The sequence below is a fragment of the Ooceraea biroi genome, chromosome 1 (genome assembly GCF_003672135.1).
Source record: "Ooceraea biroi isolate clonal line C1 chromosome 1, Obir_v5.4, whole genome shotgun sequence".
Classification (NCBI taxonomy): domain Eukaryota; kingdom Metazoa; phylum Arthropoda; class Insecta; order Hymenoptera; family Formicidae; genus Ooceraea; species Ooceraea biroi.
The window spans coordinates 14,547,682-14,575,354 of NC_039506.1; the positions used below are offsets into that span (position 1 = coordinate 14,547,682).

The 27,673-nt window shown below is 33.1% G+C and overlaps 1 long non-coding RNA gene and 1 pseudogene across 1 annotated transcript; one reads left to right on the forward strand and one right to left on the reverse strand.

The window, feature by feature from the left end:
- Positions 1–1,711: 1,711 nt before the first annotated feature.
- LOC113562941 lies at positions 1,712–3,004 on the reverse strand. Its single transcript, XR_003407266.1, has 3 exons — positions 2,391–3,004; positions 1,942–2,069; positions 1,712–1,805 (listed from the first exon to the last, which is right to left on the reverse strand). It is a non-coding gene; the product is annotated as an uncharacterized LOC113562941 (long non-coding RNA).
- Positions 3,005–12,764: 9,760 nt separating this feature from the next.
- Positions 12,765–27,313, forward strand: LOC105281475 (annotated as a pseudogene).
- The last annotated feature ends 360 nt before the right edge of the window (positions 27,314–27,673 follow it).

Here is a 27,673-nt window from a genome sequence, read left to right on the forward strand (position 1 = left end):
GAACATAATTATAAATAATATATTTTAGAAATACAACACAATTTAGAATTGTACATTTGTACTAAAACTTCAGGTTTTTTTTGTGTATGTTTTATAAGGAAAATGTCGGTACAATTTAAAAGTACGATGTTTTTAGTATTATAAATGAGAATAAATGTGATACTTAATGTTTAAAGAGTAAATAACAACGTTAAAATAAAATTAATTAACGCATATAAAAGTTGTAAAAGCATTACACACACAAGCTACAAAATAAACTAAATGTTAATGTAATATTAAACTAATACATAATATAAAACTGAAACATTATAAAATAAAATGCTAAACTGTTACTGATATTTTTATGGTATTAAAGTATATAATTTTTGTTATATCTTTTTACCACCGTCAAAGTATCAGGAACATCGCCAACTAAAAATGTGTAAAAGTATATAATATTGAACATTGCGTATACATGTATGTACTAAGTTTTAAATGTAAGTTTTTAAACTAAAAGTTTTTATCGATTTTGGTTTTAATTTTTAATTACATAATTGTATTACGCATAACATTATAACAAAACAACTAACAGTGCTTTTATATTATCGGTCATCTTTGCGATACATTATTAGGTGGTAAAGAGATATATACTTATTTTAATGCTTCAATGAGAACACGTTTCAGTGGTGAGTGCGAGTACATTGCAGAATACTATAATAATACATATTCCTAATTGTCCTGCAAATTACTAAATAATAAATCTCAAATTCTTGAAATGGAATGGATAGAAATATGTAAATACAATATAAACATTAATATCGAAACTGAAACGATGAGAAATTATACTTTTCTTGAATTTGTCTTCAATGCCCTAGAATCGGCTAAGGTTACACGAAGAGGTGCTAATTTGAGCCAATCTTTTATGGACTTTTCTACATCATATATTGTAGTATTTGGTTCAATAGCCTTGACAATAGCTAAAAAAAAAGAGATAAATTTACATATGATCAAATGCCATATATTAAATGTGATAAATGTTGATCGATACTAAAAATTAAGACGATACAACAATAAACATGTGAAATTATGATTCAACAATAATGAAGTTTTTGGAAGACAATTTAATCAGAAAATAATTTTTCAGCGCAAAACTTATATGTAAACATCAATAAGAAATTAACATATGTAATATCGTATGTATTGTCTATCATGATTAGTATTTATATAAAATTTGTTATAAAAGAAGAAAAAACAAGACAAACCTATGACTAAGTCCTTTATTTTAAGAATCTTGAAAGATTTCTTCGGTGTTCTTCCTGCCGTTAAAATTTCTAGCATAATTATTTGTAATTATTCTTTCCAGAGTCCTTCTACTGATCTGAGAAACAGTTGTGCCACCTGATATGCTTAAAGTATTAACCTATCAAACAACGATGATAATTAATGTGTTAGTTTTATATGAAAAACATAAAGCAATAAAAAAAGATAATCACAATACAAAAGAAAGAATTTCAAATTGTAGTGTTAGAATTTCAGTGTTTGAAACATAAAGTTTAACTTTAACACTATTTGACACTGATGAATAGATCAAATAAAGAGGACAACAGAAATAACAATTACCATGTACTCAAAATTTGTATTAGTATCCAAAAACCTTTCGAATTCTTCCAAATTTTCATCACTGTCAACTGGAAGTTTAGGAACACACTCCATATGAGATAGTTTTGATAGTCGGAAGTGTACTATAAGTTGCTTCACCATTGGAAGAAGTATATTCATTGAGTTTTCTAATGCTCCTAATTTTGTAATAATAACACGAAACAAATCTGAAAAGGACATGTAACGTTTAGACAAATAAAAGTATTGAAAAAATAACAAAATCTAACTTAGTTTGTTCGCAATCGATGCTAATCGGTGCTATTATGATTTTGTAAATATAAAAAAATCCTGTCAAAACCGTACCTGATGAGTGCCTAAGTGAAGTATTTAATGGAATGTCATGTAAGCGCTGTGAAGACTCAGTTCCTCTTGATGAGGAACTTTTCGAACTTAGTACAATATTACAAGGTGAACGTCTTGGAGATGAACGTCTTGGAAATAAACATGATGGAGAAGAAATTGTTTTTGACAAAGGTGTACACGTCTTATATTTTGATATAGTGCATATTTATTATCTATTAAGAATTTTATTTATTGAAACAATTTATCTGCTTTATTTAATTTGTCTTGCTTTCTTTACAATATCATATGATATTGTTATGTCCGAAGTCTGCCCGAACACGTAACAATATTTATAGGTTAAGAATATTCATGTCGAGATAACTTGTTTCAATAAATAAATTTCTTAATTAGGTAATAAATTCTCAATCATGTAATTAGAATATATTAATAAATCAGTACACAATGCTTACCTTAATGAACTGGCTTTTCCCACCTTCTGTAGAGAGAGAGAGAGAGAGAGAGAGAGAGGGAGAGATGATGATGAAATCGAACCCGAGCTCTTCTTCTTTTTGCGGAACAGAACAGCTTTCCGTTCAAGGCAATAATGGGAAATAAGGTTAATAATTCAATTAACTAAAGCGCCAATACTCGCAAGATAGCCTAGGCACACACAAAAGAAAACCCGGCTGCATAATACACGAACGTGTACAAACATGTGCGTTCCACTGCGCTCGACAATCAACAGACCGATGCTTCGACGTCGAATGTTTAGCGTAGAAGAAAACAATATATAGTCTTTTCTATCTCTTGTCTACCGATCATGCGAACGCGCGCTCGATGCCGGCGCGCGCAATAATTATGTTATTTTTCCGCGAAATGTAAATGTATAAATAAAAACATAAATTTAAAAATAAAATAGGTACAACTTTTTTTGTTTCACTTACAAAAGAATCATCACATCACATAAATGGACATGACATATAATAATCACATAAAAGGACGTATGATACATAAATCATTTTCAATGAAAAAATTTTTTAAATAGCTTTTACGTAATTATAACAAACAAAATCTCCATATATCCAACACTTTTTTAAATTTGCCAAGATAAAATTCATATAATTATTGAAATTAATCTCTGCATTTCAAAAGTGTAAAATTATGTATACTTAAGCGCACACGCACACGCACACGCACACGCACGCACACACACACACACGCAGGCACACACGCACGCACACACACTTGTGTTGATTTTTGCTCTTGTTCCATAATCGAGTACATTGAAACGATGTAAACTAATTAATACTCACAAATTAAGAAGAACTTAAGAAATTATTATTCTTTCTATATTAATTATATAATTTCGAATTAATTTAATAAAATTAATTTTTCGTTTCTGTGGAAACGTGAAAAATACGTTTTTGAAATTTAGGTCTAGAAACGGTTTCTATTTAAACCGTTTCTCAAATGGTACTTTATGTTTCTTAGACATTAGATACGTCTAAGAAACATATATTAGGCTATCATGTGCTGCCTGGGCTGTAATATCTCTGCAAACTTACATTGCAACTTGTAATGTTGCAACATTCCTGCAATAAAACTGGAAGCTTATGTGCTGTATGGGTAACAATTGGAAGTTTAGGATGGAGTTGTTTCTGGAAGAACTGGATTTACTCGAGTATGCTCAATCTCCGATGTTGGAAAGAGCCGAAGCGGCAGTCGTCGCAGCTGAAACGTCAGAGGCTCGTACGCGAAGATTGGCAGCAATACGGAAAAAGGATTTAAAATGCAAATCTCAGATTGTTCAAAGGATCGCCGACAGTCACCTTGAACATGCAAAGGATAAAAGAACAGCGTATGAGGTATGGAACGAACTCTCGAACGTTTTCGAAAGACGAGGTATGTCTAGTCAATTATTATTACGAAAGAAATTGCTTTCTATGAAATTTAAACCGTCTACGGAGTCATTGTCTGCACATTTTTTGAAGTTTGAAAGAATCGTACGTGAGCTTAAGTCCACAGGTGCGACAATGGAGGAACTTGACATAGTATGCCACCTTTTATTAACGATGCCGCAGGAATATGATGTAATAGTTACTGCCATTGAAACTTTGTCGACGGAAAATTTAACCTTGGGTTTTGTTAAAAATCGTTTGTTAGACGAAGAGATTAAAAGAAAAGGCACTAAGTCAAATAAGAACAAAATGTTGCCACAAACTACATTCGCATCGTTTGCGAATAATACTTCGAAGAAGAGGAACCTTCAGGAAAAGGGAAGCAAATTTATGTTCAAATGTTACAACTGCGGAAAGACAGGTCATCGAAGAGCGGAATGTAAGCAACCGAAATCCGGCACGGAAACCCGGAAAAACGGAAGTGGAACGGAATCTCGAGACGTGAAGCCGAAACACGCAAATGTAGCATCGGAAGGAGATGAAGAAGGATATTGTTTCTCTGCATTAACTGAAGTCGAGTCACCTGAACTTGTCACATGGATACTTGATTCAGGAGCGTCGGAACATTTGGTAAATAATGTTAATTTACTATTGAATAAACGACTTCTTTCACAACCAATCAAAATACGGATAGCAAAATCTGAAATTGAATTAAAAGCTAGTTACGTTGGTGAAATAAAAGGAAAGATTAACGTGGACGGAAAGCAGAGAACTATTTTAATACAAACTGTTTTGCATGTGCCTGGTTTACAATTTAACCTTTTGTCTGTACCAAAATTAGAAGTAAAAGGTTATAAAATACTTTTTGAGAAAGGAAAAGGAACTATTTTGAAGGATAAGAAAGTTATTGCGATAGCGAATCGAAATCATCGAGTTTATGAATTAAATATTATGAATTGGGTACATGTGGCAAATGTATGTACAAGCGTTCCAGATCGTACAACCTGGCATAGACGCTTGGGCCATATTAATTTTATTAGCCTCAAGAAATTGGCTGATATGGTGGAAGGTATCGACAAAAAGCACCTTGTAGCAGTCGACGATTCGTGCGGTATATGCGTTGAGGGGAAGCAGACGAGACTGCCACATAATCAGAGTAGAACACGTGCAAGACGGCCATTAGAATTAATACATAGTGATCTTTTTGGCCCGATAAACATTGAATCGCACAATGGAAAGAAGTACGTATTAACCTTCATAGACGATTATACTCACTTCACAGTGGCATATCCGTTAGCGAAAAAGAGCGAAGTAACGCATTATTTTAAAATGTATATGGCAATGGTCATGGCGCATTTCGGCTCGAAGATTAGCAAATTTCGCTGTGATAACGGACGAGAGTATATCTCGGCAGATTTTAAAACCGAATGTGAAAGGGAAGGTATCCGCATTGATTATACAATACCCTACACGCCGCAGCAAAATGGCGTGGCGGAAAGGATGAACCGCACTATAATTGAACGAGCAAGATGCCTGATTTTGGACTCTCGAATCAGTAAGCGGTTCTGGACGGAAGCTGTTCTTACGGCGGTTTATTTAATAAACCGAAGTCCCACGGAAGCATCGACGGATAAGGTTCCGGCTGAAGTATGGTATGGAAGTAAGCCGAATCTAGCGAAACTCAAGGTTTTCGGGTGCGTCGCTTATTTACACGTCCCACATGAACTTAATCCTGGAAAGTTCGAATCACGTTCAAAGAAATGTTTCATGCTTGGATATTGCGTCAACGAATACAAGCTGTGGTGTCCGGAAGAAAACAAAATTTTATATGGACGCAACGTTGTGTTTCATGAAAATAAATTTCATTTTCAATCGACTTATGTGGAAACCACGGTTCCACTCGGTGACGAAGAAAAATTGCAGTCGAAAGACAATGAGCAACGAGATGCTCTAGTCCAAAGCCCAGAGCGAATATATAGGGAAGAAATGCAATATGAAACTGCTGAAGAAGATACCGATAGCGACCAGGAATTGCGGAAACGACAGGAACAACCACAATTACGAAGTACGCGACAGACTAAAAGGCCAGATTATTTGGATGATTATTGTGCCGTTGCATTACAGGCTGAAACTTTTATGGACGATGTGCCGCAAGATTTTGAAGACATCGAAATCAGAGATGACAAAGAAAACTGGTACAAGGCCATTGATGAAGAATTGAGCGCCATACGCTCAAATAACACTTGGATCTTGACGGAACTGCCTAAAGGAAAACGAGCCATCAACAGCAAGTGGGTATTTAGAATAAAACACGACGAAGCTGGAAACATTCGCTACAAGGCAAGGCTTGTTGTAAAAGGCTGCGCACAGAAGAAAGGGTTCGACTACGTGGAAACCTACGCTCCAGTCGCGAGGATGACAACGGTACAAATTTTGCTGTCCATTATCAATAATCAGAACTTATTTGCTGAACAGTTGGATGTAAAAAATGCCTTTTTACATGGAGAACTGGAGGAAGAAATATATATGAAGCAACCTGATGGAAGCAACGACGGTACAACAAGAGTGTGCAAGTTAATTAAAACTTTATATGGATTAAAACAATCACCACGTGCTTGGAATGCGGAATTTGTTAAGGCCATAAATGATATTGGTCTGAAACAATCAGACTACGACAAGTGCCTATTTTTTGAGCTGTGTGAAGAAAATTGCAGCTATTTATTGTTATACGTTGACGATGTTATTATAGCAAGCAACCGACAAGCAAGGATAGATGAGCTTAAAAGAAGATTGGAAAAATGCTTCTCGATGAAGAACTTAGGCCACCTCAAGAGCTTCTTAGGAATCAAAATAAGAAGAGATGAGACTGGAATGTACCTGGATCAATCAGATTATACGAAGAGACTGATCGATAGATTTGCAATGACTGATTGCAAACCGACCAATGTACCTATGGAAAAGAAACCGGCTATTGAAGAAACGAGCCAAACAAACTACATAACCGGATCGAAACCGTTTCGAGAACTTGTCGGTTGTCTAATGTATTTGATGCTCGGAACACGACCAAATATCAGTGTCTCAGTTAATTATTTTAGTCATTTTCAGGAAAATTATACAGAATCTCATTGGCGACAGTTGAAGCAAATACTTAGATACTTGAAGGCTACAACCAATATGAGTATCTACTTTCCGAAAAATAGTACCCAAGGAGTGACTGCCTATGCTGATGCGGATTGGGCTGGCGATACTGATTGGAAATCGACGACTGGTTTCTTGATCGAAGTTAATGGAGCCCCTGTCTGTTGGGTGACGAGGAAGCAACCCACCATAACTCTTTCGTCTACAGAGGCGGAATACGTAGCACTGGCCAACACATCGACGGAAGTTGTATGGACCCGAAATTTACTCATCCAATTGAGGTAAATCACGGAGGACCCTACTGTGATTTTTGAGGACAATCAATCGGTTATCCATTTGTTGCATAAATGGGAGCACCAGAGATTAAAACACTTAAACGTTAAGTATAATTTTTTACGGGAATTAGTAGAACGAAAAATAATTAACGTAAAATATGTGTCAACCAATGAACAAAAGGCTGATATTTTAACGAAAGTTTTAAAGCGAGTGCAATTTGTCAAGTTAAGAGAATATTTAGGTTTAAGAGAAATAGCGTAGCGTTGTTTATGGAATTTTGTTTTGTAACATAAACAGCGATTTTTTTTGTTTGTTAATTTATTTTTTTGTTTATGGTTAGCCCAGCCAACATTGAGGGGAAGTGTAGAATAATACAATGATTGGCTAAAGTTTTTGTTTAATTATATTGGTAGCCATGTTTTGTGCGATTATAGGTTGCGACATTGTATTTTTTAGAGTTCAGTTGTTATCATGGAGAGAACCGTTATAACATAGCAGCAGAGAGTTTGCGCGCGTACTTGTATTCTCGTCTTGCCTGTAAACCTCATTAAATCCGTTCATAATTACAAGAAGCAATCTTTCTAAACCCGTCTCGATCGTTTAGTGTTAACAGTGGAACACTATTCTGTACGAATAAATCGTAACAACTGCTTTAAATGACTTTCCTTCCTTCGTTCATATACATATTCGTCGTTTATATCTTTCAATATTCAAAATAACTACTATATTTGCAAAATTTCTTTTGTTAATAACTTTTTCATAAACAACGATCGACGACTAAAATCTAGTGCGGGTTATTCGAGAAGGTGACCTTTGTAATATATGTCGATATTATGTTCTTGGTTCGCGTAGACAGCTGACAATTCGTGCAAAATCATTCAACTTCTTTTGTTAATAACTTTTTAGCAAACAACGAGCGACGGCTAAAACCTCTTGAAGGTCACTCAGGAGGGCATTATATGTCAAGGTCAAGGTCATCGGGGCAGGCTCCCCTCATCGGAATATTTACCAAATAATGATATCAACAACTCAGAACTCCTCGGAAAAAGAAAAAATGTCTAAGGGCTAGAATTTTTTCATTTATTAATTTAACGAATTTTAAATCATCGAGAACTCTAGGCATTATTAATATTGAAAAATAAAATAGTGCGCGCATAGCGCGCGCCCATGTTGTACTAGCATAAATCAATTGTATAAGATGACAACAAATCGAAATCATTGTTGCCTCTTTTCCGTGACGCTGATTGGTTATCTCGATTCGCATTGTGCGTTATGTTCAGTTTAGATTACCATCGAGCGGCTGTCTTCGCGTGGAGGTTAATAATTTGGTAGAGTGTGATAATTGTGCATATACTAAATAATAGATATAAGATATTATTATTCGAAAACATTAATATATTGTTGAAAATATATTGTTAAACAAATATTAAATCAATTATTTAAGATGACAATAGGTTGACTAGTTATAACAGACCAAATTTAATACGCTCTTTCACTACATGAATAGTAGGCGCATAAAAACTTTATTTTGTAATAAAGTAAAAACTATCAAAAAATATAATAACAGAATAAGCTGAGACGCATTGCCACTTATTTAATCGAGTAGTCGGCCATGAAGCACCTTTTTTTATTGATTAATAATGCATAATTTTTATATTCATTATGTCAAATCACAATCCAAGATCTATGAGCACTTCACTGTTATGAGATGCAACATCATCGTGAGTTATCTAATTTTTGTGGTTCAACAACAAGACTATAAAGGAAATATAAAGAAATAAATATAAGAACAGCAATGTGCAATCTTATTTTTTAAAATTAATATTACTTCAACAATCTGAAACTGCTAAAGTAAGACGGATGCAAAAGTGATAAAATAATATCTACCGGTGTGCAACTATTAAACAGTTCATCTCATATAGCAGCAGTTACACACATATATGCACGACATTTTTAAATGCCATCGCTGACGCTCGTATTCGGAACTACTTTCAAATTCATCCAAACTTGCTATGAGCGCCTTCCTAACAAAAAGTAATAAGATGTAAAAATATTGCCGTTTATGTGTATAAGTGGGCGTATCCCGTTTGCACACGGAACGATTGTACACCGCACGATTGGCCACCGCACGATTGCGCACGCACATTGCACGATTGGACACCGCACTATTGTACACTGCACAATTGGACACCACTAAAATAGATGTTCTTTCCACAGTTTTATCAATAAATTTTATTGATAATTTGGTGATATTACGATTTCCAGGGCCCCTCGATTTGACGACAGTTTCTGATAGTACTTTTAACGCTGAATAAAAAAGTATATAGGTCTTGGACTAACTGCTTTCGTTTTCGAGATAGTCGGTGTTAAAAATGACGATGGTTTCGAATAGTACTTTTTATACGATTTCGCGTGGGTTTGACAAGATTCGTATCTTAGACATTCCATGCCAATCGAGGTCCACCCTGCGAGGGGGGGTGCGGGTGGGGGGCCGAAGGCCCCCCGCACCCCCCCTTCGATGTGTGTGTGTGCGCGCGCGCAAACAAACTATGTGTATAATTTATACACACTAAATTTATACACATTAATTGTATTAATACAATTTATGACAGGTATGACAGGTTTCCTAACCTTCATAAGTCATCTTTAACACCGAATATCTCATAAACGACAGCAGTTAGCCCTATAATACCTATATACTTTTTTATTCAGCGTTAAAAGTACTATCAAAAACCGGCTTCAAATTGAGGGGCCCCGGAAATCGTAATATCACCAAATTATCAATAAAATTTATTGATAAAACTGTGGAAAGAACATCTATTTTAGTGGTGTCCAATTGTGCAGTGTACAATAGTGCGGTGTCCAATCGTGCAATGTGCGTGCGCAATCGTGCGGTGGCCAATCGTGCGGTGTACAATCGTGCGGTGTCCAATCGTGCGTGTCCAATCGTGCGGTGTACAATCGTTCCATGTGCAAATGGAGGCGACCCTGTATAAGTTACTAAGTTTTAGCGTGTCAGTAATGCGTCAGTAATGTAATATGTCGTATTCTTCAGCGGCGATTGGAAGAGTGTAACAGTTTGCCATCAATAGCAGTAATAAGTGATTTATTGTCGAAATTGAAGTTATCTAGTGCGGTTCCAACCATTAATATGTTATTAATGTACAAGGATCGTTATATGTTTTTGAAAGAAAAAAGTATTTAGCAGAAGTTTTATGATGTAAGTGCTCCTTGAATACAAGTTGGGATATAAAATCTATGCAAGTTTGCTATATTTGCTGTACATTTATTATTATTCTATTTTACAATATTATTTTTGTTTATTCCCGTGTTTGTTTATTATTTTCATACCGCATGGTTTTATCATATATTAGATTAAATTTGTGGTTTGTTTTGCATATATCAAATCGTAATCCTCATTTAGATTAAATTAGTTTCTAAATTAAATCTAACCTATGTTTTTACAATTGCTGATTTGAATGAACAAGAAGCTAAATTTTTGTCTAAAATTCTTCATCTCTTTATCAAATTATAATTGTCAGGGCAGATATTTCTGGGCTATTTCTCAATATAGAGGAGAATCCCCTATTATGAGATATGCTCCTAATATGAGATAATGGGGTTTCTGCTAAACTAGTGAGCACCATCTGTTAGTTCCACCATGAACTTATTACTCTTGGTGTAAAATGTATTTAGTGAAAAATTCATTGTTCGTTATTGCATTTAGCCTTTGCAAGAAAAGATTTGTGAAATTGTGAACATGTCAAAGGAACTTGAGGTAAGTCTTTAAACCTTGTTTATTATATAATAAGGAAATGGTTGGCAATAAATTCAGTATGCAATGATAGAGTAGAATCATAGTAACAGGAAAATACGCAATTTGTTGAATTGCTTAATTGTAGAGGTTAGATTTCATGATCGCGGAACCGCTAGGCGTGTGGCTCGTATAATGAGATATTCAGGGTACTCTTAATATGAGATAATTATTGCTCGAATATGAAGATTATGTAGTGTAATAAAAAGAAAGAAAATACTACTTAAGGTTAAAGAAAAGTTAATACGAATTTATATTACGAATTTTTGTGTATTTAATTTTTATAGAATCTGACTATGGAGGTTAGAGATACGAGGAAGCGTCGACAGTGGAATCGTGAAGATTTGGCGAAGGCTGTGGCAGCAGTATTTTTATAAAACTATCTAATAAAGTTTTTTAATTGCAATACTGATGTATTTTGCACTTTTAACATTGATTTCTCGAAGTATCTTATATTAGGAGCACACTTTCTCGATCCTGCGTAAAGCTCTTTTTTCAAATTTTTTTAATTTTCAGAAAAAATAATATTTAAATTAGATTTTTCATTTTACCAACCTAAAGCTTATTAAATTTTCTTCAAGATAACGTATTGCATTTTTAAATTCTGCCTATAGATTTCCTTACATTCGGCAAAATCGATATGGTATCTCATAATCGGGGACTTTCCTCTAATATATTCTCTAAAGATATATATACTATCTATTAGCTGATAGCAAGATTAATTCAATAATACAGAAGAACATAATCTTCAAATGACCTTGAGCCAAAAAATTGGTAAAAATAGTGCACGAAATTTCAAGTGCAGATACATAATAAATTTATTTTTGCAGATATTCAATATGGCAATAGTTTATATATAGTTTCATAATAAATTACTATATACAGGGTGTTTCACATAAGGGTAAAAACCTTTCGCCCACAAGCGTGCGACGAGATGCGACCGCCTAGCGATCGAGATTGCTAGACGCGCCTGCCTAACCATTGCCACTTGTGATAAACAACTCCCTTTACATTCGGCGGTAGGCCGGCCTAATACAGCGATTTTTAATAATTAATAACTCGTTAACTATTGCGCAAATCACAAAATGGTACAGGACTTTTTAATTCAATCTGACATGAACTACCTGTGGACGAAAGGTTTTTACCCTTATGTGAAACACCCTGTATATTGTATGCTATATATCGTTACTTTCGATAATCGCGCGATTACGATATTATAGAGTTTTATAAGAAATAAGACTGATAACATGTTTACAACGTGGCAGATATCTCAGTTATAAATAGAGGAGATTTCATCGAGCTCATTAAGAAACGAAGTCCACAATCGTATTCCAATAGCAGCGATATTAAAATGTATTATCACAATATGCGCATGGTTTCACTTACACCACGTCAATGTAATTTCTTATGTGAATCTATAATGTTACATTCCATTACGTGTTATGATAAGTTATTATAACAATGTTATACTAACATAGGTAACACGTTCTGTGCCACGTGAGTCGCATATGCCCCACGCTGAACTTTCCGTTCAGGGCATAAGGAATTTTCGCTGGGAAACGGAAATTCTTGAAAAACTTGCAAAATCATGTATTGACATCTGAATAACATGTATAGCGCATTATCATGCCGTGGGTCGTTTACGCCCCACGCGGCGTGACGATCATTTCTTCCGATTTTCTTTCTTTTTCAAACTGAACATCATGATTCACCAGTCATTTCGTTGCGCGTCGTTGTGGCAACAATTAGCACTTGATTATAATTGCTGTTTACTCAGTTCAGTTTATATAGTGTGACTATAAAGTTAAATAAATCAGAGCATATAAGGTATGTATATACTCATTTGAATGATTATAGATTTGCATATTTTTCCATCAAATTTCGGTTTTCAGAAAACAAATTATATAATTTTTTCTCCTTATAAACAGTCATGGCATTGCAAAATGAAAATTTCTCAAGCGATGACTCTAATGTGACTCTAATGTCACTCTCACAAGTAATGAAACGCCCTATTTGTTAAATTAATTCGGTAAAATCAAATTTATTGCTTTGTTCTGTAATACATCTTAAACTCTACACCTTTTTCTTGATAATCATAAGTTTTGTTGTATTATATACAGGGTGAGCCATTTTAAACAGTCCAGTTGAATATGTCGAAAACGAGTCCGATAGAACAAAATGTTTTAGATGAAATTTGTAGGGTTCCGAGGGGGTCAAAAGGTGGTGACCTTGTGATTTTACCAAGGTCATTTTTCGAGGACATATGAAGGTCAACTTTGGTTTTTTAAATGGAAACTAGTATTTTTTATTGCATATTTGAAAAGATTATCGAATTTTGCATACAAAATATTTATGACTTGTGTGAGCTATGTCTAACAGTTTAGCAGTTATTCAGGCATGATGAATTTTTTAAATTTTGTTTTATTTAGTGACGAGGCATTAATCATGACACCGTGGGGCGCATACGTCCCACGTGGCCTGAACGGAAAGTCACCAAAAATCGGTCTGGCATGGAACATGTTAATAACAAAGTTATTACAACAAAAATGTATTATAATATGTCTATTGTGAGTATTGACAAAGTACAACACAAATCTGCTTACTTTATGCAGAAAGGTATCATATGTGACATGTTCTTGATATCCAAATCTGTCACAAATATCTTCAAAATACTTAGAATCGAAGTGTAGAGACGGAAAAGCGTACACAATGATTAGGGCGAAGTAGAAATGTTTCATGGTCGGGTCAGTCACTGTGCAACTCGACTATTTTTTATGGGCAACATTAAAAGACAAAGCCTGTAGCCATGTTATAACAAGAAAAGTAGATGTGAAACAGCTTTTCCTTTTTTCTAAGAGTTCTTTTAATGTTCGATTTAAAAAATGCATAAGCAATCGTCATTTTCAACATCTGTAAAATAAATTTAAAATGAATTTATCAGGCATGTCCGAAATTTTTAGTACGTTACTTTTAATAAATGTTTTGTTTCAGGGTCATTTGAAGTTTATATTATCATGGAACAGTGAATTCATCTTGATCTCAGCTAACACATAGTGCACATAAAAATATGTACTACAATTTAAAAACCCCCGACATCTTAAAAAATTTTTTACAGAATTATCTCGAAAGAAAAGTTTTGTTGACTCCAATATTTCCATACAAACTGTTTAATTTCTCCGTCACACATTTTTATTTAACATTAAAAAAGAGAAACATTTATTTTAAAAGCTAATAATGTGCTAGGTGAAATTTTGTATAATACGTAAAACTTTCCGAAGCTATTACAAGGTTTTATAGTTAAAGCACCAAGTTTACGATATGTCACGTGTTTAAGATAAATATGCATTAATGTACATGGTCTATACTTCCTTGTATAACATATATTTTTTAGCAACACAAAGCATCTTGCCAGATTATCTTCTATAATTATCTCTAATAGCCCTAAGTTAGTGTTCTTTAATAATCGCAACGACAATTTATTTTTACAGCGTAATACAGATATTACATAAATGATATTAATCATTACAATTAATATCTGAAAGAATTGAGAGACGAAACGAAGAAAAGCTGGACACCATTTTACATTATCCAGTAAACGATGATTGTTGGCGTACTACTGTCATGTGCTGTTATTGCAGTGCTGTTATATTATTATGTTATCCATCTTGCAAGGTTTAGACGGCTTATCAACCTTATTCCGGGACCACAAATGTTCCCAATTTTCGGTGATGTTTCCCCTGTACTATTTAATCGTTCAGAAGGCAAGTTAAAGTTTGCAAACATTGTCAATCTGTCAACTAGCGCATAATTTGTTTATGAAACCGATCAGTGTATAGATAGTAAATTATAATAGGATAGAAAGGATGTATTTGTCTAATGCTTTGTTGGTAATAATACGTATTGAATTAAGTTTCAACAACTAAACTCAATTCCATTATCTTCAAATTTCTGAACTTGCACACACTTGAGTACTAAAATCCAATGCTTGAGTTTATCACTTTCGATTTCTAAATTTGGTTTTTTGCTATTATAGAAGATCTCTGGGATATTCTCCTGTTACGATTTAAAAGACATCGGCCAATTTATAAACTTTGGTACTTGACAAGCGCTTACGTCCTCCTTAGCCATCCGGATGACATGCAGGTATAGTAAATTAATTGTAGATCGATGTTGTTATATAAAATCTTTCGGACACCTACGATTATTTCTATGAATGATGGTGAATAAGAACTGCATGAATGGATCTTTCCTGAAGTACACTTTTCTGAAGAATTTCTCGCGGAGATCTCGCTCTACATTTTACTACATTTTATTATATTGAACCTTGCCCTGTTTCATGAAAATCATTTTTCTGGTTTTTCTGGTTTTAGACAATAATGAACAATACAAAATATAACACGAAAGGCCTGGCGTATAAACTTCTTCATTCATGGTTGGGTGACGGTCTCCTCGTTAGTAAAGGTATAGTAACATAGATTTAAAACTATCTTTCAGATCTAATATTTAAACACACGCACACACACACACACACACACACACACACACACACACACACACACACACACACACACCCAAATACAAACTTCTTCTCGATATATTGGGTTATTCGGAAAGTAATTTCGTTTTTTACAAAGCGATGTCGTTAGTCGCGTTCCTCGATACTTAACCTTACTCTAAGCGGCAAATTCGTTTTATATTTTGACAACTGACATTTCAGACGTCATTTAGTATCTTATTGTGTTGCGATCTGTCAAGTAATTGTTTTTTGGCATCACATCAAACATGGAAAATCAAAGTGAGCATTTTCATAATATTTTACTTTTTTACTACCGAAAGGATAAAAATGCAGTGCAAGCGAGAAAAAAATTGTCTGCCGTGTACGGAGAAGATGTATTGAGTGAACGTCAGTATCAGAATTGGTTTTCGAAATTTCGTACTGGAAATTTCGATTTGAAAGATGCACCACGTTCAGGTCGGCCAATTAAAGCTAATGACGAGAAAATAAAGGCTCTGGTGGATGCAAACCGTCGCATAACAACACGCGAAATTGCTGAAAAGTTAAATTTATCGAATTCGACCGTTTACGATTATTTGAAACGCCTTGGATTCGTTTCAAAGCTCGATATTTGGGTTCCACACAATTTAAAGGAAATTGACTTGATTCGACGCATTACCATCTGCGATTCATTGTTGAAACGTGAAGAAAATGAACCATTTTTGAAGCGAATCATAACTGGAGATGAAAAATGGATTGTTTACAACAATGTTAAGCGAAAACGATCATGGTCCAGGCAAGATGAACCTGCTCAATCGACATCCAAGGCAGATATTCATCAAAAGAAGATCATGCTTTCTGTATGGTGGGATTGGAAGGGAATCGTATTTTTCGAGCTACTACCAAGCAACCAGACGATTGATTCGAAAGTGTATTGTCGTCAGCTGGATGAATTGGATGCTGCCATCAAGCAGAAGAGACCAGAATTGGCGAATAGGAAAGGTGTCGTATTCCATCACGACAATGCCAGACCACACACAAGTTTGGTCACTCGCCAGAAGCTTTTACAGCTTGGATGGGATATGCTACCACACCCACCATACTCTCCTGATCTGGCACCATCCGATTACCATTTGTTCCGGTCTCTACAAAATTCTTTGAACAATGTAAACTTCGATTCAAATGAAGGCGTTAAAAATCACTTGCTTCAATTTTTTGTCAATAAGGAGAAGGACTTCTATGAGCATGGAATCTTAAAGTTGCCAGAAAGATGGCGAAAGGTAGTGGAACAAAATGGCCAATACATCACTGAATAAAATTTTTTCTAAATATGAAAAAACCGCCTTTCACTTTTCCTTGAAAAAACGAAATAACTTTCCGAACAACCCAATACTTTATACAAAATTCATACAAAATATTTATACAAAAATATTTTATATTTTCTGTTATTTAATGCTCATATGTGTCTGCGTACTATTAACATAAAAAACAGATTCATGAAAAAATAGATATGTTATATACTTCATACTCTTTTTAATAATAATAAACTTAAATAATTGGATAAATTTGTTATTGTGCATCCCGTTAAAAACATCGTGATTAAAAATTTGCCAACTAATTTTTATTTCAGGAGCAAAATGGCAAGAAAGGCGGAAAATACTAACACCTGCGTTCCACTTCACTATTTTAAAAAACTTTTTTGATATTTTGGCCGAGGAAAGCAATCGTATGGTGACAGCATTACAAAATATGAAAGACTCGACTGTCCTAGATTTAGAGTCTTTCATTAGCCACCACACCTTGAATATAATATGTGGTAAAAACGAAATACCTATAATTCTAAGAAAAGAAAGAAAAGAGTCGACCGTGACTTACCTATTATATATCTATAAAAACAAAGTTTTTAATAAAATTTTGCATTAAGCTTCTGTGATTTGTCCTATATGAACAACACTAAATTAGTATTGTTAATAACGTATAATATATATTAAATTGATAAATGTTTATTTAATTTCAATTTACAGAAACTTCCATGGGCATTTCCTTGCGGAACATGGAAGTGGTTGAACAACAGCAGTACCGCAAGGCACTTCATGATTTAAGTAAAATATTAGTTTACAGGTAATTATGGAATTAATAATAGTAAATTTAAAAAGTAAACTCATTGTAATACACTTACAGACATGTAATGAAAATTATAGCAAAGTAGACAGAAACTCGTAGTGTCGTAATAGTTATAAAACACTTAAATAAGAAGTACATTTATCTTTTTATATGTATTTCATATATATTTCTGATGATCAAATTATATATATAGATTTTTCCGTCCATGGTATCCTAGCGATAGATTATTTTGGTTTTCGTCGGAATATAAACAGCAACCTAAATGTTTGAAAGTATTACATGGTTTCACGGAAAAAGTGAGTACAACTAATATTACACATAATTATGAGAGTCCTTGAGAAAATTACACAATCTTTTCCAGCAAGAGTTTAAAAACGTTATATAATTTACATATATATTAACTTTATATGATTGACGTATGTTTGTTTGAGAATAATTCTATGTTCTATGATAACCTTCTAACGAGCGATGAATAACGAACGTACATTTTTTACAACAGATCATTTGTTCTAGATTATTGCAGAAAGGAAACGATATCACGAATCCACTGACGGACGATATCTAAATTTTGAAAATGAGGTAGAAGATGATTACATGATGGGAAGTATGTACAGAATAAATGCAACATTGGCGTTATCATATTAATAAAATTTTTGATTAGATCTTCTAGTTGTTTTATATGTTTAAGGTCGAAAGAAGCGCCTTGCTATGTTGGATCTCATGATAGCAGCATCCAATAATAACCAAATGAGCGATTCGGACATCAGAGAAGAAGTTGACACTTTTATGTTTGAAGTAAATGTTTTTATCTCATTTTTTCGCAAAATATTACAAGATATCCGGAATTAATTAGACAGGCAGATTAAAATAAGCAAACATTATCACAACTACGTCTCATGCGTTCAAACAATCATTTTCTTAGAAAATTATAATTTCTTTTTAATGTAAACAAAAATGTGATGCGAAGAAGTTCTATGTGAAGTTCTTCAAACATAGAGATGTGATACACGTGGATTTTCAGTTAGCCTGCAACATTATTTATTTCTGTTTTTATCGTAAAGGTATCTATCACTATAACATAACAAATGATGATAATTAGAATTAAAAAGCATGATTTTTTCTCATTAAAGGGTCACGATACCGTATCAATGGCTATCACCTTCGCTATATTATTATTAGCCGAACATAAGGATGTGCAGGTATTTTTTATACTGAAGTACCGAATCAAAATAAATATAATAATATTCAACCGTTTACTTTACTTCGCTTTCACATTTAAGTAAACTTGTTTTAGCTATAAAGTAGTGTATTGCGGTGATTTTATCTTAATATTTAACTATACTTAATAGTTAACTATACGAATAGTCATATTGACTGTACGAAAATCTGTTTTATGACTGTAGGATCGTGTCAGAAATGAAGTCAATGCTGTAATGGAAGAAAACGGAGGAAAACTAACTATGACAGCGTTACAGAATCTGCCATACCTAGAGAGATGTTTGAAGGAAACGATGAGATTGTATCCTAGTGTTTATTTCATAACACGACAGTTAGAGGAAGACGTAATGCTACGTAAGCAATTAATAATTATAGCATATGTTATACATTGTTTGTATCATAGCAAAGTACAAGATATAAAGATAAGACGTAACATAGAAATCAAGTGTTTCATATAAGTAATGAAAACTCACGATGACATTGTTCCGTAAAACAATTGTCGATGCGTTTATTGTTTGTTGCATAATATTACTAATATACTAAGTGCATCGTTACTGCTCTAAAAATTTATCAAAATTAATAATCTTTGATGTATAATGAATACATCAATACATGATTGACTAAAGTTATAAATTTAATTTAATACACGAAAACTGTTTTTATTTAAGTAATAATTTATACACGACTGTTTATTGTGTGCATGCACACTTAATATGTTTTTTACTTTTTAATTAATAGTTGCTGTTGTTATTATTATAATGTGTAATATTACTGTATTCGGCTATTTTTAGAATTGTATGTCGTGCCTGCTGGAACGGAACTGCTTCTTGATATTATACATGTCCACCAAAATCCTGATTTTGGCCAAATCCAGAGGTGTTCGATCCAGACAGATTTTTGCCAGAGCTGGTGCAAAATCGGCATCCTTTTGCTTACATACCGTTTAGCGCTGGTTTGCGGAATTGCATAGGTAATCTACGTGATCATAATATCTTTATGAACAAGTTGTGTACAAAGCAGATTATAACGCGTTTATTCATAACAGGTCAACGATTCGCCATGATGGAGATGAAAACTGTAATTGGTACCCTGATGCACAACTTTAACTTGGAGTCCATTGGTCACTTGAAAGATGTTCGATGTTCAGCCAATATAATTATTCGCATTGGACAACTAACACGCGTGAAATTCATCCCAATCTAACAGAAAATGTGCAACTGTTACAGGAGAATGCTAATTATGTCGATATGAAAACCTGATGCATGAGGAGAAATAACGAATTATTTATGTATATTATTTATGTAAGCGTTATTGTATTTCTCAAGCAATATCATGCACAAAATATATATTACGTACATAAATATTTGGTTAAGGATGTATAGGATACTATTATCATTTTAGCAAAATCATTTTCTTTGCTTTAACTTTGTAGGAGGTATTTTCTCGGATAGCATAGCACAGGCAATGCTTTTAGAAAGAACAAGCATCATTTATATATTTATAATTTATGAGATCTTATGAATTTGTTATAGTATTAATCTATGATCTATGATCGACATTTTTTTTTATTATTACATACTCAAGAATTAAATTACATTTGTGTGTTTGTCATTGTGGTAAATGATTTGTATTCACCACAATCTATTTCTCTTTCACTTCTCCTTGCGAATCTCGTTTAAATAATGAATAATTCCATCGGATTAAATATTTCGATTGTTTGTAAAACACGTAATCACTTCTGAAAAAGTGATTATCCAATCCAGTACGTCTTGAAAAAAGGCAAAACAAATCAATAAATATTTCCAAGACAAACAAAATCTTTCTTGAAGCAGATATTCAATTACATAAAGCTATATACATTTCTTGAATCAGATATTCCATTGCATAAAGCTATATATTATACATACTTATGTAACCATGGTATTATATAAATACATAATTACAAGAAAAAATAAAAATATAATGTATCGAAAAAAATGCAGCATTAAAATGGATGAAAAGGATGTGTATGTATAAATAAAATCTTTTTTAAAACAAATATAAATTTATTGCATAAGATCAAGAGACACGGTAGTGTCTCACGCCAAGTATACGCGCGGCGAGACCGCACCGTGACTCTTTTACGCGAAGCGACGCTTTCGCAGACACTCAGATTATTAGATCTTAATAACGGCTGATCCGATCAACTTCTAAGTAGGCTCAATGGATAGCTTGGGTTCAAATTGCATAAGAAAAGTGTTTTTATTTTTCTCCTACGTGTCCTATGAGCGGAGATATTGCGATGCAAAGTTCGAAATGTCACGATTTTACGATTAAGATACTCCGTTTTCTCCTTGTCTGTCAAGTGAAGGCAAGAGGGGCTCGCGGAGAGACGAATGAAAAAATGTGAAGTTCGCTAATTTCGACGCTAGATGGCTCGAAATGACACGTAAATGTAGAGTCGATAATGCTAAATGCAGTATCGATCAATATCGTCGCATTTCGAATTTTGCATAACTGTTTAAATATTTCTTTAATTTTAATCATCTCTTAATACATTTTATATGGCACGGTAGTTAAGAGTTGATTAAAATCAAAGAAACGTTTATAAAGTTATGGAATATTCGAAATATGACGATTTGAGACACACACACTCGCGCGCGCGCGTGCACGCGCGCACGTCTAGCCACACTGCTACAAAGTCGGGTAGCTGCGCGCCCATAATATAAAGACGGGTTGCTGTGCGCCCACAAAGACGGGTCGCTGTGCGCCTACAAAGACACTACAAAATGTGTGAAATCACAATAAAATTACCTTTTTAAAAAAAAGTACAAAAAAGCGCCAAGCATACGCACCCGAAGAACGCGTTCAAAGATGACCTCTATAAAACTAATGATATCAACAAATTTCGCCAATTATAAAAATGAGTATTTATGCAAACCAAAAAATCTATTACATTTATTCTATTTATTACATCTATTATATTTTTATATAACTAAATATTTTGATACATATAAATATTTCAATACAAATAAGTGTTTTTTCAAAATACTTGGCGCTGCTAAACCGAATCATTATGTTAATTGCCTCATTCTCTTTCTTTCTCTCTTGTGAATGCGTGCATGTGTGTGTATGTTGTGACATTAGAATTAAGCATAGAATAAGTTTAACTACATTTGTACATATATGTATTTCAGCGAGTTGTTATGTAATTTAGAGTGTAAAGAAATTATTGTAATCTTTAGATTATTTAAATACTAAGACAATTATTGAATCGGTTTAGCAGCGCCAAGTATTTTGAAAAAATACTATCAAAAAAATATCATTTCTAAATTCTTTAACTGTTCTTTAGTCAAGGAAATTCCTATTTTAAAAACTGATTGCCGTAAGCAAGTATTGTCGAGACGGATATCTCATTAATTATTTAGATTGACATAATTATACATACAGATAATTATAAGACGAAATCAGGGACATGGTTTGGTATTTGCCTGATGAGCATTAATATGCTGTCCTTACTCTCTACTGAGTTGACTCGCAGAGATTAAAAACTTAACTTACAATTAGTGCATTAAAAAACAGGTTTCTACGCAATTCGTCGATACAAATGGCATCAATAATCACATTCATACATATATATTCAGGTATTATATATTTTCAAGGATAAAAATCATAAAGACTTGAGTTTTATGAAATTATGAATTATGTAGTATTTATATCATTTGCATCAATTTAGCAATAAAACAGGGATACTGCAAAAACAGTATTTTTTACTTTATAATTATGATAATTCAACAACTTAGAACTGCAGAAATATCATGTAGTACTTAAGCTTGTATTGAGCTAGAAAGTGAAATAAAATGTTATCTATATCTTATATAAGATGCTACTTTGCAAGTTCGCATATCGCAGAAGTGTCTCAGTAACGCTATTGACATCACCATTGTCGGCAACGGACATAAGGACATTAACGTTATAACTTATAGAAAAATAATAATTTATTAATTATCGAAATTGTAGTTATCTCGTATAGCTTTAAAGAATTAATATAGTATACAAGTGTATGAGATTTAAAATTTTTCTGGAACAAAAGAAGTAAGCAGAAATTTCACGATTTACATCATTTACTTTTAAGTAGATAACTTGGATTATTACTTTGGATTCTTGTAAGTTTGCAAATCCAGGATCCCCTTAAGTTCTTTCATAATCAAACGACAATTTACACTTTGTTTACAGATTATTACAGATATTGCATAATTAACATTTCACAAAACTCAGAGACGAAGCGAAGGAAAGTCACCATTTGATATTACCCAATAAATGATGATTACCAGCGTACTACTGTCATGTGCTGTTATCGCCTTTTTATATTATTATGTTATCCATCTTGCAAGATTTAGGCGTCTTATCAATTTTATTCCAGGACCACGAATGGTTCCAATTATCGGCGACGTTGAACTTCTGAATCATTCTTCACCCGGCAAGTTGAAAGTTTGCATAAATCTTCAAACTAATTTGATACAGAAGTAATCAGAATTATTTAGTAGCACAATACAAAATAAGAACTAAATTACATAATAGGATTTATATTATTAACATAATGTTTTGCTCTTAATAGTATTGTGATAGATAAAATTATTGAATTCAATATTTTAGTAGCTAAACGGAACGACTCTATTTTCTTAATCTTATACTGTACTCTTTAACACTAATAGTAATTGATCAAACGTAACATCTTCGATTTTCGTATACGGTTTTATGTATTTTTTATATTCCAGAGAAAGTTATGGAACTGCTAGTAGCACAATTTAAAAAATATAACCCCCTGTATAAATTTTGGGTATTTACGATGGCTTATATTAGCATTAGCCATCCGGATGACTTACAGGTAACTTGATTGTAGATCAAGCTTATTTGTTATATAAACACTTTTTGATACCGACATAGAGATTTCCTATCAATAAACATAAGTAAGACCTGCTCAAAGGGTGCTTACTGCTTGCTCAAGTAAAATTTTCTAAGGACTTACCACGGAGTTTTCGCCTCACATTTTACTATTAAAACCTTGCACTGTTACATGAAACTTATTATTTAAGTTGATTTCTTCTGCTTTTAGACATTACTGAACAGCACGAGAAATAACGAAAAAGGCATGATGTACAAATGTATTCAACCCTGGTTAAGAGACGGTCTTCTTGTTAGTAAAGGTATTGAAATAAACATACAAATATTTTTCAGATCTAATGTATAAACATAGACATACGCATACACAGAAACTTTTTTCGAATACCTTATACAATTCTATTTATATTTTCTGTTACTTAATATTCATGTGGCTCATATATTTGTATGTACTAATTTAAAAAACGGTTTCATGAAAAAGTAAACATTTTTATTTTATATTTATATTTATATGCATATTTTAATAAGGACAAATTAAAATAAGTGAATAACTTTGTTATTCTACATCACAATATAAATATCATGATTTATAATGCCATCTAATTTCTATTTCAGGTGCAAAATGGCAAGAAAGGCGAAAAATTCTAACGCCTGCGTTCCATTTTCATATATTAAAAAGATTTTTTGATATCTTGATTGAGGAAAGCAATCTTATGGCGCAATCATTGAAAGACATAAAAGGCTCGACTGTCGAGAATTTAGTGTTTTTTGTTAGCCAGCATACCTTGAATATAATAAGCGGTAAAAAGAAATACTTGTGAAAACAGGAAAAAGAGAGGAAATGATTTGATTTGATAGAACCCTTTTTATAAAACGCTTTTTGAAAAAAATTATTAATTAGACATTTGTAATATGTTCAATGCTGCATTCTAGCATTAAATTAATATAAATAAATATCATATGATATATTATTGTTGGGAAATGTTTGGTCAATATTAAATCTTAAATTTACAGAAACTTCTATGGGCATTTCTTTACGAAATCTAGATATAATTGAATAACAGCAGTACCGTGATGCAATCGATGAAATGGGAGAATTATTATTTTACAGGTAATAATGCAATAAATTAAAAATAGTAAACATTAAAATAGAATTAAAATAGAATTGCGATAAATGAAGTATGACAAGAATCGTAAAATTACACAAATCCACAAAAGTTTTACATTTTTAAACAAGATATATTTTCACACGCATTTAATATTAAATACTTTCCATAGAAGCACGCGACCGTGGTATTACAGCGACATGATATTTCTGATGTCGCCGAGATATAAAAATCACGTTAAGTGTCTGAAAATACTACACCGATTTACGGAAAAAGTAATTAAAAACAAGTTACTAGTATTAAACAAAATAAAAGGTCGTAAGCAGAATTTTTCGAAGCGTTCATATGTGTGAGTGTAATGTAACGCATGTGACGACGCGATGCCTCTCCAATAATGTTCGATAATGCATATAAATTATATTATAGTTTTTTGTAATATTATATCCAATTTTACAGGTTATTAAGGAAAGGAAACAATATCACGAATCCACTAATGGACGATTCCTAAATTTTGAAAAAGCTGAAGAAGATGAAGAAATAATAGGAGGAGGTGCGTATGTGTCTGTATCTACATAATATAGAATATGCATAGAATAATTACATTATCAAAGTATAAACTTTTTACCTAAGGTTATTTATATAACTAATATTATTTAGTCTATTTTATTTAAGGGAAAAAGCGACTTGCGATGTTAGATCTATTGATAGCGGCGTCCAAAGATAACAATTTGAGCGATCTGGATATTAGGGAAGAAGTCGATACCTTCATGTTTGAAGTAAATACTTTCGTTTTCTTGATATTTTAGAAACACACTATCCAAACACGCGGAAGGAACTGAACAAATAAAATAAAACAGCAAAGAGTTCTCAGTGCAGTTTTGCGTTTCTAAACTATCTCTTTCTTGAAATCATTAAAACAATTCTCGATAGGCATACCTAAACATCTACACAGACTGTTTTCAATTAAAACTGTAAACTAATTGTTCTTGATTTTATTAATATATGATACGGTAAACGGTGATTAACTAGAACAGCTTATTCAATAATTACATGCGATAGTATAGGAAAACCATAATTTCTTCTTGTTACAGGGCCATGATACCGTAGCACTACCATTGACTTTCGCTATATTACTCTTAGCCGAACACAAGGATGCTCAGGTATTTTTTTATAATAAATTATCATATTAAAATAGGTATGATTAATTAAGTTCGACTACTTTCTTAAATTTTCATATTCTCATCTTAAAATGAGAGTATTTCATATGCAGGCCTGCATATTTATTAGAATGTTTTTATTTAAGTGTTAACTATACGGATAGTTAAATGATTCAAATGTATCAATCCGTTTTATATGATGATAGGATCGTGTCAGAAATTAGGTCAATGCTCTGATGGACGAAAACGGAGGAATACTTACCATGGCAGCGTTACAGAATATGACATATTTGGAAAGATGTTTGAAGGAAACGATAAGATTGTATCCCAGTGTTTATTTCATTTTCCGAAAGTTAACGGAAGACGTAATGATGCGTAAGTAATTACTAACTAACACTTATACTTTATGTATGTTTATGTATTATGTATTTTTTGTATGTTGTGTATTTTGTATTGTGAGATACAAAGAAAATAACTCATGGAACATAGAAATGAATTTCCTGAAACGACAATTTGTCAAAATTTCTTCTAATGTATAATGACTTCATCAACACATTTTCTTTTGATGTATATAACTTTAAATAAATTTAATCTAATTTGCGAGGACGGTTTTTTTGTATGTGATATTTTATACATGAATGTTTGCGTGGCATACACTGTAAATCCTGTTCACTGACTAGTTTATTGGTGTTTTCATTAGGACAATCTGTAAGATATGCTTTATTGTGCTATTTTTAGAATCGTACATAGTGCCTGTTGGAACGCAAGTGCACGTTGACATTTTACATCGTCACAAAAATCCCGAATTCTGGCCAAATCCGGAGGTGTTCGATCCAGATAGATTTTTGCCAGAGCTCGTACAAGATCCTCATCCTTTCGCTTATATACCATTTAGCGCTGGTTCGCGGAATTGCATAGGTAATCTATTAGATCATAATATCTTCTTGCGTGTGAAACAGTTTATAATGCGTTTTCTCATAAAGGTCAACGATTCGCCATGATGGAGATGAAAACTGTAATTAGTACCTTGGTGCACAACTATTACTTGGAGCCCATCGATCACTTGAAAAACATTCGATTGTTCATTGATTTAATTATTCGCCCTAAACACCCGGTGCGCATAAAATTCGTCCCAATCAAAGATGCTCAACTGTTATAAGGCACTTATATCGGTGTGAAAACCTGATGATGAGAAATGATGCATTTACTAAACGAGCATTATTACATTACTTTCACAGGATCACGGGATACATATTGCATGATATAAGTCGAAGATTAATTGTACTTATTGGTTTAGGAAAATAAGTTTGGTTGCTTTAAATTTGTAAGTCAGGTATTTCTTCGAATAGTGCAGAGTGTTGTTTTGAGAACTTTAGCTTAAAGAACGCTTGTGTAGAAAGAATAAAGATCATTTATATAATCTGTGAGACATTATGCATTTTTTTACAGTATCTATTTGTGATCGACGATCTTGTTTGTCACATTCTCCAGAATACAAGTACGATTTGCATCCGCCATATGCTCTCTCTCTCTCTCTCTCTCTCTCTCTCTGTCGCTCTGCTCTCTTCAAGCTACCCGCGAAGATCATATAAATAATGCAACAATTGTCCGTACTACATTGTTCTTTAGTCATGGAAATTCTTTTT